This window comes from Leucoraja erinacea, chromosome 29 (genome assembly GCF_028641065.1).
Source record: "Leucoraja erinacea ecotype New England chromosome 29, Leri_hhj_1, whole genome shotgun sequence".
NCBI lineage: Eukaryota > Metazoa > Chordata > Chondrichthyes > Rajiformes > Rajidae > Leucoraja > Leucoraja erinaceus.
In genome coordinates, this window is record NC_073405.1 from 11,220,012 (window position 1) to 11,231,540 (window position 11,529).

Consider the following 11,529-nt stretch of genomic DNA (forward strand, 5'->3'; position numbering starts at 1 on the left):
TATTCTTTATCAATTGTTTCTTCCAAATTGACTCATACACTGAGATATGCATATGGTAACTACATTGGATTAATTGGGGGTTACACAAAAAAGCTGGAGAAACTCAGCGGGTGCAGCAGCATCTATGGAGCGAAGGAAATAGGCAACGTTTCGGGCCGAAACCCTTCTTCAGACTGATCGGGGGCGGGGGTGGTCGGGGACAAGAAAGGAAAAAGGAGGAGGAGCCCGAAGGCTGGGGGATGGGAGGAGACAGCGGGGGGACTGAGGAAGGGGAGGAGACAGCAAGGACTAACAAAATTGGGAGAATTCGATGTTCATGCCCCCAGGATGCAGACTCCCCAAACGGAATATGAGGTGCTGTTCCTCCAATTTCCAGTGCTGCTCGCTGTGGCCATGGAGGAGACCCAGGACAGAGAGGTCGGAGACGGAGTGGGAGGGGGAGTTGAAGTGCTGAGCCACCGGGAGGTCAGCTTGGTTATTGCGGACCGAGCGGAGGTGTTCGGCGAAACGACCGCCCAACCTCCGCTTGGTCTCACCGATATAGATCTGCTGACATCTAGAGCAGCGGACGCAATAGATGAGGTTGGAAGAGATGCAGGTAAACCTCTGTCGCACCTGGAACGATTGCTTGGGTCCTTGAACAGAGTCGAGGGGGGAGGTAAAGGGACAAGTGTTGCATCTCTTGCGGTTGCAAGGGAAAGTGCCCGGGGAGAGGGTGGTACGAGAGGGAAGGGAAGAATTGACAAGGGAGTTATGGAGGGAGCGGTCTTTGCGGAAGGCAGATATGGGGGGAGATGGGAAGATGTGGCGAGTGGGGGGGTCACGTTGGAGGTGGCGAAACTGACGGAGGATTACTTTTTGTATGTGACGGCTGGTGGGGTGAAAGGTGAGGACTAGGGGGGACTCGGCCCTTGTTGCGAGTGGGGGGGGGATGGGGAGAGAGAGCAGTGTTGCGGGGTATGGAAGAGACCCTGGTGCGAGCCTCATTTATGGTGGAGGAGGGGAACCCCCGTTCCCTGAATAATGAGGACATTTCAGATGTCCTGGTGTGGAACGCCTCATCCGTGAAGCAGATGCGGCGTAGACGGAGGATTAATTGGGGCTGTAACATAGCAATGCTGTTAAATTCCACTACATTCACATTGGTAGATGAATCCCAACTGGAAACATCGCCTATCTATGTCATCCTCAGATGCTGCTTCACTCGCAGAGTTACTCCAACATTTGTGTTCTACACTATTGCTCCTTTGGCACTGAAAATAAGTTTAAGTTCATGGAGGTTCTACAAAGATGATCCCTTTTAAGAGAAAAAAAATCTTTACTGTATCTTTAATTTTAGGTCAATTTCATCTTTCTTTATTTTATCGTCTCTATATCTTCCACAGTTTATGATACTTTGCAGGGATGAGCAGAGCACAAGTTATTTGTTATACAAGCTATATAACCAACACGGATTGCACAATTATGCACACTTTGCGGGAAGGTAAAAGTGGAAGCCCCTAGCATGGATCTAAGATGCTGAGATAGTTTTCTGCGATCTTGTAACAAATGCAAATATGCACAATGCTGATGATAAGTCATTGGATGCTTGGAATAATCTGCATTCCTTCAAACTGACCTTGTGTCCACGGGAGAAATGTAACAGTTGTATTTGATAAACATTAGTGCAATGAATGGTGAGGCCCTGGGGAGTACTGAAGAATAGAGAGAGAGTACATAGAAACATAGAAAATAGGTGCATGACTAGGCCATTCGGCTCTTCAAGCCTGTACCGCCATTCAATATGATCATGGCTGATCATGACATGAAGGTAGGTGGCAGCACAAGTAGACATATTGTTAAAGAAGACATGAGATGCAAGGTACTGCAGATGCTGGAATCTTGAAGGAAACTATTCCTTTTCTCCAGAGATGCTGTCTGACCCGCTGAGTTTCTCCAGCTTTGTGTGTATCTGGAGGAAATGGATAGGTGACATTTCATGTTGGGATCCCTTCAGACATATAAAGTACATGCCTCCATCATAAAATATAAGTGCAGGGAGGTTATGGCACTATATATATTATTCGTTAGGCCACAGTCAAAGTACTGTGTGCAGTTCTGGTGACCACACTACATGAAGGAGGTGGATTACATTGGAGAAGATAACAGGAGGTTCACCAGAATGTTGCCTGGGTAGAAGACTAGTTAAGGAGAGACATTGAATGGACCTTTGAGTTAAGGAGAGTGACCTGATAGAATATGATTGTGAGAGACATCGATAAGATAGATAATGGTCTCTTTCCATGGAACAAGACGATAAAGGTTTAAAGTGTGAGGCTGCTGATTCAAAGGAGATCTGAGAGGTAATATTTTAACACACTGATTAAGCCCTGCAATGCACTGCCAAAGGGGATGATGGAATCGTGCAATTACCAAGCTTAAGAGCATTGAGACAGACAGCAGTTCGCTTACCAAACAAAGATGGGGGTTGAGGACGCCATCTTCCACCTGCTCCATCGTTCCAATGCTCACCTGGATAGGCCGGGAAGCACTGAGAGTCATGTTTTTTTACTTCTCCAGTGCTTTTAACACTATCCGGTCTGCACTGCTAGGGAGCAAACTGACGAAGATGCGGGTGGATGCTCCATTGATGTCCTGAATCACCAACTACCTGACTGGATGACCACAGTATGTCAGCCTACAGAACTATATCTTGGGCATGGTAGTGAGCAGCACAGGGGAAGGTTCTCTCCCCCCTGTTCACCATCTACACTTCAGACTTCAGATATAACGCGGATTCCTGCCTCCTGCAGACGTTTTTAGATGACAGCAATTGTGGGCTGCATCAGTGAGGGGAGAGAAGCTGAATACAGAGGTGTAGTCTATAACTTTGTTGAGTGGTGTGGGCTGAATCACCTGCAGCCCAACACCAACAAAATTAAGGAGTTAGTGGTGGACCTTAGGAGGAGAGGAACACCTCTGTCTCCATCAATGGTGTGGATGTGCAGTTTACCAAGGAGAACGATGAGGCCCTGTACAAGAAGGGACAGAACCGGCTGTACCTTTTGAGAAGGCTCCGCTCCTTCAACATCTGCAGTAAGATGCTGCAGATATTCTATCAATTGGTGGTAGCCAGTGCTATCTTCTTTGCTGTCGTGTGCTGGGTCAGCAGGGCGAAGGCCATGGATGCCAACAGGAGTTGGATTAACGGGAAGTGGTCTTGGAGGAGAGGTTGCTCCTCAAACTGCGAGCATCATGGACAATACAGCTCAGCCCTTCCATGACACACTGGTCAACCTGAGGAGTAGCTTCAGAAACAGACTGATTCCACCAAGATGCAGTACAGAACGCCACAGAAAATTCTGCTTCCCTGTGGCTATCAAACTCCTTCCCCTTCTGTCATGGGGCAGACTGACTCCCCTTTCCCCTGCTGCCCCCCCCCCCCCCCCTTTGCACATCCACAATCCTTTCCACTTGTCACTTTAATTTCATGTAGCATGTGTTTTATGACTGTTGGCAGATTTATTTCCCTCCTGGGATAAATAAAGTTTTATCGTATCGTACCTTAATAGGCAAATATGTCACTTCTGGGGAGAGTGAATAGCCTGGGTTCCTTTTCCATGAAGCACTGTGGAGTCTGATAGAGGTGGATCATATGACGAGGGCTTAGGTAGGAAACTTCCCCATTTGTGGGATACTGAAAGTAGAGACGGCAGGTTTATAGTGAGGGTTTAGAGGGGATCTGAGGAAGATTCTTGTTCACCTTTGGAACTGCTGAGAGATTTGTAGAGGTAGACAGTCCCACAAATGTTAATAAGCACTGAGGCAAACACCTAAATTGACAAGACACGGATGGTAACAGGACAAATGCTGGGCAATGAGATAAGTATAGACAGGTACCTGATGGGCGGCATGGACATGGTGGTCCGTTGGACCTGTGCTGTACTGTACGACTCAATAAATAATCTTGGCAGGATGCGGACACTTATCCAAAGCATGCCCAATGTTAGATACACTACATACTACACCAACTAACAGTTCACAACCGGAGCAAAGAAACAGGCCTCCTGCCTGATGATAGCAATGTGAAGAAGGTATGTGCTGGATGGTGGAGATAGACAATAGGTGCAGGAGTAGGCCATTCGGCCCTTCGAGCCAGCACCGCCATTCAATGTGATCATGGCTGATCATCCCCAATCAGTTCCCCGTTCCTGCCTCTCCCCATATCCCCAGACTCTTCTATCTTTAAGAGCCCTGTCTAGTTCTCTCTTGAAAGTATCCAGAGAACCCGCCTCCACCGCCCTCTGAGGCAGAGAATTCCACAGACTCATAACTCACTGGGTGAAAAAGTATTTCCTCATCTCCGTTCTAAATGGCTTACCCCTTATTCTTAAACTGTGGACCCTGGTTCTGGACTCCCCCAACATCGGGAACATGTTTCCTGCCTCTAGCTTGTCCAAACCACTAATAATCTTATATGTTTCAATAAGATTAGATGAGATGACTGCCTGTTTCAATGAGATGGCTGCCTGTTTGAGGCAGTCCTTCATGGAGATGCTTTCGCTGCTTGGGAGAGCTGTGCCTGTGGTTGCCCGGACTAAGTCCACCACTCTCTGCAGCCTCTTGCGTTCCTGTGCGTTGGCATGCCGTACCAGCTTGTGATACAACCAGTCAGCATCTCACAATCCTGCAAACAACGCATTGTCCTGCATGCATAAAGTTTTGAAGTTCAGTCGTATTAACAACAAAGAAGGGTCTCAACCTGAAACATCACCATGTTCTCCAGAGATGCTGCCTGACCCGCTGAATTACTCCAGCACTTTGTGTCCTTTTGTGCATTAAGTATAAGGCAGCCATCTTTGGAGAAAGTTTAAAGACTAGTTGAGAGTGAATTTACAATACATGAATATTTTATTAGCCAAGTGTGTTTCACAACATGCGAGGGATCAACAAAAGCAGCATAAAAATATAATGCATTGCTGTGGGGGGAGGATCTAGAGATGTTGGAAATCTGATACAAAATATGCAAATATCCCTGCACCACTGTATATTTATCAAGTGTTATCAAATATGTTTTGTTCTCTTAAACAGGGCTTGTTATTGTAAACTTCTTAGCATTAAAGAAGCCTTTATAACAAAGTTCAAATTAATGCACGCAACACAATATTTTTAGGAAGGAACTGCAGAAACTGGTTTGAACCGAAGATAGACGCAAACAGCTGGAGTAACTCAGCAGGTCAGGCAACATCTCTGGAGTAAACGAACAGGTGACGTTTTGGGCATAAACCTGAAAAGTCACCTATTCCTTTTCTCCAGGGATGGTGCTTGACATGCAGAGTTACTCCAACTTTTTTGTGTCTTATCTTCAGCATGGTTTGTTTGTCAGAGGGGATTTCACAAATAGTTATATCGGGATTCCCCTGCACTTCCAATGCGTCACAAATTCTAATCCCTGCGCTTTGACTTTATCCAGTTTCAAACACAAAGGCCACCAATTAGGAACAGGTTGCTTATCAATTTGCAATTGAATAGATCAAGAATGAACAGTTAAATCTGCCTGCAGTGGTAAATGGGAAGAATGATTTCATCTAAGAAGGTGTTACATTTGGCAATCGCAATATGAAGAAAGAGTAAGTATAATCCATTTAATAATTGAATTGGAATCCCTAAAAAAATTACTGTAAGGCTATAGTGGACCTGAGATATAAGTAGCTTGGTAGTTTGAAGAGAAAGGTTGAACAAGTTAGGGCTTTATTCTTTGGAGCGCAGAAGGTTAAGGGGGGACTTGATAGAGGTCTTTAAAATGATGAGAGGGATAGACAGAGTTGATGTGGATAAGCTTTTCCCACTGAGAAGGATGGAGGGTTGGGTGTTTATGCGTGCTATTTTCATGATATTTATTTTAGTTGTTTATCTTTTAATATTTTATCTTGTATGTATCGTTAGCTTTTAGAAATGTTTGAATGGTGCACTGACTGGCTGACATTTTTAAATTTCGTTGTACATGGTTCATGTTACAATGACAATAAAGAAACTATTCTATTCTAAGAGTAGGGAAGATTCAAACAAGGGGACATGACTCGAGAATTAAGGGACAGAGGTTTAGGGGTAACATGAGGGGGAACGTCTTTACTCAGAGAGTGGTGGCTGTGTGGAATGAGCTTCCAGTGAAGGTGGTGGAGGCAGGTTCATTTTTATCATTTAAAAATAAATTGGATAGTTATATGGACGGGAAAGGAATGGAGGGTTATGGTCTGAGCGCAGGTATATGGGACTAGGGGAGAATACGTGTTCGGCATGGACTAGAAGGGTCGAGATGGCCTGTTTCCGTGCTGTAATTGTTATATGGTTATATATGGAAGAAGGGTGTCGATCCGAAACGCCACCTATCCATGTTATCTAGAGATGCTGCCTGAATTACTCCAGCATTTTGTGTCCTTTTTTTGTGTCTTAACCAAAAAATGTTTGGTTCTTTGATTCTACGTGGTAGTTATATTCTAGGTTCAAAAGTATTGTGTATGAAATTATTCATATATTTCTGCCTCAAGGTTTTAAAATAAAACTTATGAAGACACAAGGAACTGTAGCTGTGGAAACTTGAACAAAATACCAAGTGCAGGAGGAATTCAGCAGATCAGGCAGCCTCTGTGAAGTTAATTCAACAGATGAGGTTTTGGCTTCTTCAGACTTAGAAAATAAAACTTGCGACAGGGATTAATTGAAAGAATGGGATTTATTTTAACCTCCACAAAACCTCTGATAATTATTAATCTGTGAAATTTAATGACAAATGTAGCTGCCTTACTTAATGTTTCTTAGACGATGGTGCCTTAGAGATAGTGTAGAAGAGGTTTAGCAGATGCTGCCTAGATTTGAGGGCATTAGCTATAAAGAGAAGTTGGACTTGGAAGACAAACTTGCATTGTTTACTCTGGAGTGTCAGGTTGACTAGAGAGGAGGAAAGTGTAAAGGAGGTATGCGAGGATTTTTTTTTTTCTACACAGTGAGTGATGGGTGCTTGAAATGCCATGCCAGGGTTAGTGATGTTGCGAGGCACGATAGAGGCTTTTAGATAGGCACAGAGACATGGATCATGTGCAGGAGGAAGAGGTTTCGTTAACTTGGCAACATGTTCAGCATTGACATTGTGGGCTGAAGGGCCTGTTCAGTTCTATGTTTGGGAACAACTAGACTTCCCTGAAAAAGAATTCCATTGTTTACGTGAATAATTCTTGCGTTTTTTTTTTAAACTTTTATTATTACTTTTTTGTGAAACAAATCTGATGTGAAGAAAATGACTTGTAAATACATTTGTAGACTTGTTATTAGATACTGTACATTATCTCCTATGAACATTCTCATTTGTGTGGAGTGTATGGTACTCCTTGAATTTAATTAAGTTCTCTTTAAGAAAACAGCTTCTTTTAAAATGACTTTAAAAAAAGAAAATGTTTAATACAATTTTTGTGATTCATCTGAAATATCATATCTTGGTAAAATATAGAGGATTGTAAGACTTTCTGACTGAGTTTTGTTCACTGAACATGCAAGATCTAACTGAACGATGTCACAATGTGACCATCTTCAAATGTGTTTTCTTCTTGGATTGGCTTTTTTATTTCTATTTTGGGGAATTCAAATTGATTGGAAAACTTGAGCCAAAGAAACCATTTGGTGCTTTTTCACTTTTTATTTCTGGTGTCACCACTCCCCCAACCACAATCTTTTTTTTCTTGGTATTGCAAAGGAGGTTTTGTGTAAAAGGGAAGTAACGATTTGGCCTCCCTTCAGTTTTCTGTATATTTAGCAGAATACAGAATGTGGCGAATGAAAATTGAGAAAGTATCAATTTTAGGGGAAAAAACTAAATTGCGATATAATGTGTTCATTGAATTCTTTTTGCGTGTTTGTGTGTTTTACGTGGTTCATTGGTTGGTAGTAAAATAATTGAGTGTATAAAATCAGTAGAAGCTGCTGAGTATGGATTAGAGGGGCGACTGGTGTCTTTCTGAGGTCTGCCATGAGTTTTCTGATTAAATTATGTAGTATGTAGTTGTTTGGAAAATCAAGAAGAGTCTCGACTCGAAACGTCACCCTTTCCTTCTCTCCAAAGATGCTGCCTATCCCGTTGAGTTACTCCAGCATTTTGTGTCTACCCTCAATTTAAACCAGCATCTGCAGTTCTTTCCTATACTGTTTGGAAAATCTAATGAACTGTTACATGAACTAGGAAATGTACCTGTATATTCCTCAAACGATGGTAAATTCAAATCTGTAGAACCCTTCCGTCGAATATTCCATCTTCCTATCTCTGCAATGTGTAAATGGTTTGGAAGATCTAATGAACAGTTATATGATTAAGAAAGAACTGCAGATGCTGGAAAATCGAAGGTAGACAAAAATGCTGGAGAAACTCAGTGGGTGAGGCAGCATCTATGGAGCGACGGAAATAGGCACCGTTTCGGGTCGAAACCCTTTCAGGTTGTGGGTGCAGGTTAATTGGCCTCTGTAAATTACCCTTGGATCACAAGGAGTGGACACAAAATTGGTATCACAGTCTGAAGACCCCCGAAACATTGCCTAAAACCTCACATTTATCCACATTATACTGCGTCTGCCATGCATCTGCCCACTCACCCAACCTGTCCAAGTCACTCTGCATCCTCATAGCATTCTCTTCACAATTCACACTGCCACCCAGCTTTGTGTCATCTGCAAATTTGCTAATGTTACTTTTAATTTCTTCGTCTAAATCATTAATATACATGGTATAAAGCTGCAGTCACAGCACCGAGCCATGCGGCACCCCACTAGTCACTGCCTGCCATTCTGAATGAGACCCATTAATCCATATCCTTTGTTTCCTGTCTGCCAACCAATGTTCTATCCATGTCAATACCCTACCCCCAATCCCATGTGCTCCAATTTTGCCCACTAATCTCCTGTGTGGGACCTTATCAAAGGCTTTCCGAAAGTCCAGGTACACCACATCCATTGGCTCTCCTTGTCCATTTTACTTGTTACATCCTCAAAAAATTCCAGAAGATTATTCAAACATGATTTCTCCTTCGTTAATCCATGCTGACTTGGACCGATCCTGTTATTGCTATCCAAATGCGCCGCTATTACATCTTTGATAATCAACTCCAGCATCTTTCCCACCACCGATGTCAGGCTAACTGGTCTATAATTCCGTTTTCTCTCTACTGCCTTTTTAAAAAAGTGGGATAACATTAGCTACCCTCCAATCCACAAGAACTGATCCAGAATCTATAGAACATTGGAAAATTATCACCACTGCGTTCACGATTTCTAGAGCCACCTCCTTGAGCACCCTGGTCAGTGAGGATTTTTGGGGACATGGTGAACTTCTAAAGCCTTCTAAGGAAGTAGAGGCATTAGTGTGCTTTCTTGACCAATGCTTTGATGTGGCTGGTGTTGCTGAGACTATTGCAATCTGCGATGAGGAACGGGCACTCGAAGGATTGCAAATCGACGAAGTTGCTGATGATCTCTAGTGCTCTGTGTTGGCCTTACAGAATGGTGGCTTGCATTTAATTCAAGAATTTTACAAATCACCCCATTTGCAAATGAATTACAAATCAATGCAGAAAGTTAGGGCTGCTACTTAAAAATACATAATAGAAGTCCTTTCGTGGTAATCAGCTTGAAGAAGGGTCTCGACCTGAAATGTCACCTATCCATGTTCTCCAGAGATGCGCTGAGTTACTCCGGCACTTTGTCTTTTTAGTAAACCAGTATCTGCAGTTCCTTATGTCTACAGCTTATTTTTCTTCTGTAACCCTGTTAATATGCAGGGCTTTGGGTACTTTGGAAATGGCAGGTATCTGTGAAAAACTGGGCTTCAATGATAGTGACAATATATTGCAAGGTGCTCGAGGCCCATGTGACCTAGTTGGATCAAGTCTAGACCTCTGAAGAAGCCTGGGAAGCTTCTGCCCATGTGACCCACCTGTCGACACCAACTCTGGGTTCCTAAAGTGGTTTCTGTTAGTGTTACAGTACACTGGCGCTTAATGCATGTCTGTGATTGGTTGGGGAAGCTTTATGTTTCTACTTTGTTTCGGTAACTTCTGCTGGTATTTGTGATTGGTCTAAGAGGGGTTACCTCAGCTAATATGTATTTACTTTGTATTCTGTGTACCGAATCGATGCAGTGATTGGTTTGTAGGGATACTTCCGCGCCGTTAGTTTTCCCTTTATATAGGGGTATAAAAGGGTGGGTAATTTGTTAGGGCGTGTCGGTTGTCTTTCCTTCTGTTCTGTTTACGCGAGGCTGCTGAGGGCTCGAGTGAGTGGATCCGAGGCCGACCCTGCAGTGCTGCATACAAATAAAGAAGGGATTGGACTCCAGTGTTCGGTCTCAGTGGTTTTACTGAACCAGATGAGAAAGAGAATTTTAGAACCAGAATCAATAACACTAGGTGGCGGCATTGAGTTGATTTGTTTAAAAAATAATAAATTCCAAATTGGAAGAACAAAACACTATGAACTATTCATTTAATCAGTCTATTGATCTTGTATTGGTTTTACATATTGGGCCTACTTATTTACGATTAAAGTGTTGAATAATCCTATTTGCCTTTTATTGTAATATGAAATTAATAATCTCCTATATTACAGTTGTGTTTTAAATTTGACATAACATAACAAGAAGAGTTGAGTATAGGAGCAAAGAGGTCCTTCTGCAGTTGTATAGGGCCCTAGTAAGACCACACCTGGAGTATCGTGTGCAGTTTTGGTCCCCTAATTTGAGGAAAGACATTCTTGCTATTGAGGTAGTGCAGCGTAGGTTTACAAGGTTAACTCCCGGGTTGGCAGGACTGTCATATGCTGAGATAATGGAGCAGCTGGGCTTGTATATGCTGGAGTTTAGATTGATGAGAGGGGTTCTTCTTGAAACATATAAGATTATTAAGGGTTTGGACAGGCTAGGCAGGAAACATGTTCCCAATGTTGGGGGAGTCCAGAACCAGGGGACACAGTTTAAGAATAAGGGGTAAGCCATTTAGAACGGAGATGAGGAAACACTTTTTCACACGGAGAGTTGTGAGTCTGTGGAATTCTCTGCCTCAGTGGGTGGTGGAGGCCAGTTTTCTGGATACATTCAGGAAAGAGCTAGATAGGGCTCTTAAAGATAGCAGAGTCAGGGGATATGAGGAGAAGGCAGGAACGGTGTACTGATTGGGGATGATCAGCCATGATCACATTGAATGGTGGTGCTGGCTTGAAGGGCCGAATGGCCTACTCCTGCACCTATTGGCTAGACAATGAGACTCAACAAGACTGTTTTGAAGCTGGTACGAACTGGGCGGGGTAGGGATGCAGAGAGGAGGAATGCAAGGGATACTTGAAGTTAGAGAAATCAATATTCTTACCACTGGGTTGTAAACTGGAGTAACTCAGTGGGACAGGCAGCATCTCTGGAGAGAAGGAATGGGTGACGTTTGGGTTGAGACCCTTCCCACCAGCACCCTTTCTTCTATCTGTGAGAGGCCCAGCGCAAATTGGAGGAACAGCATCTTATAT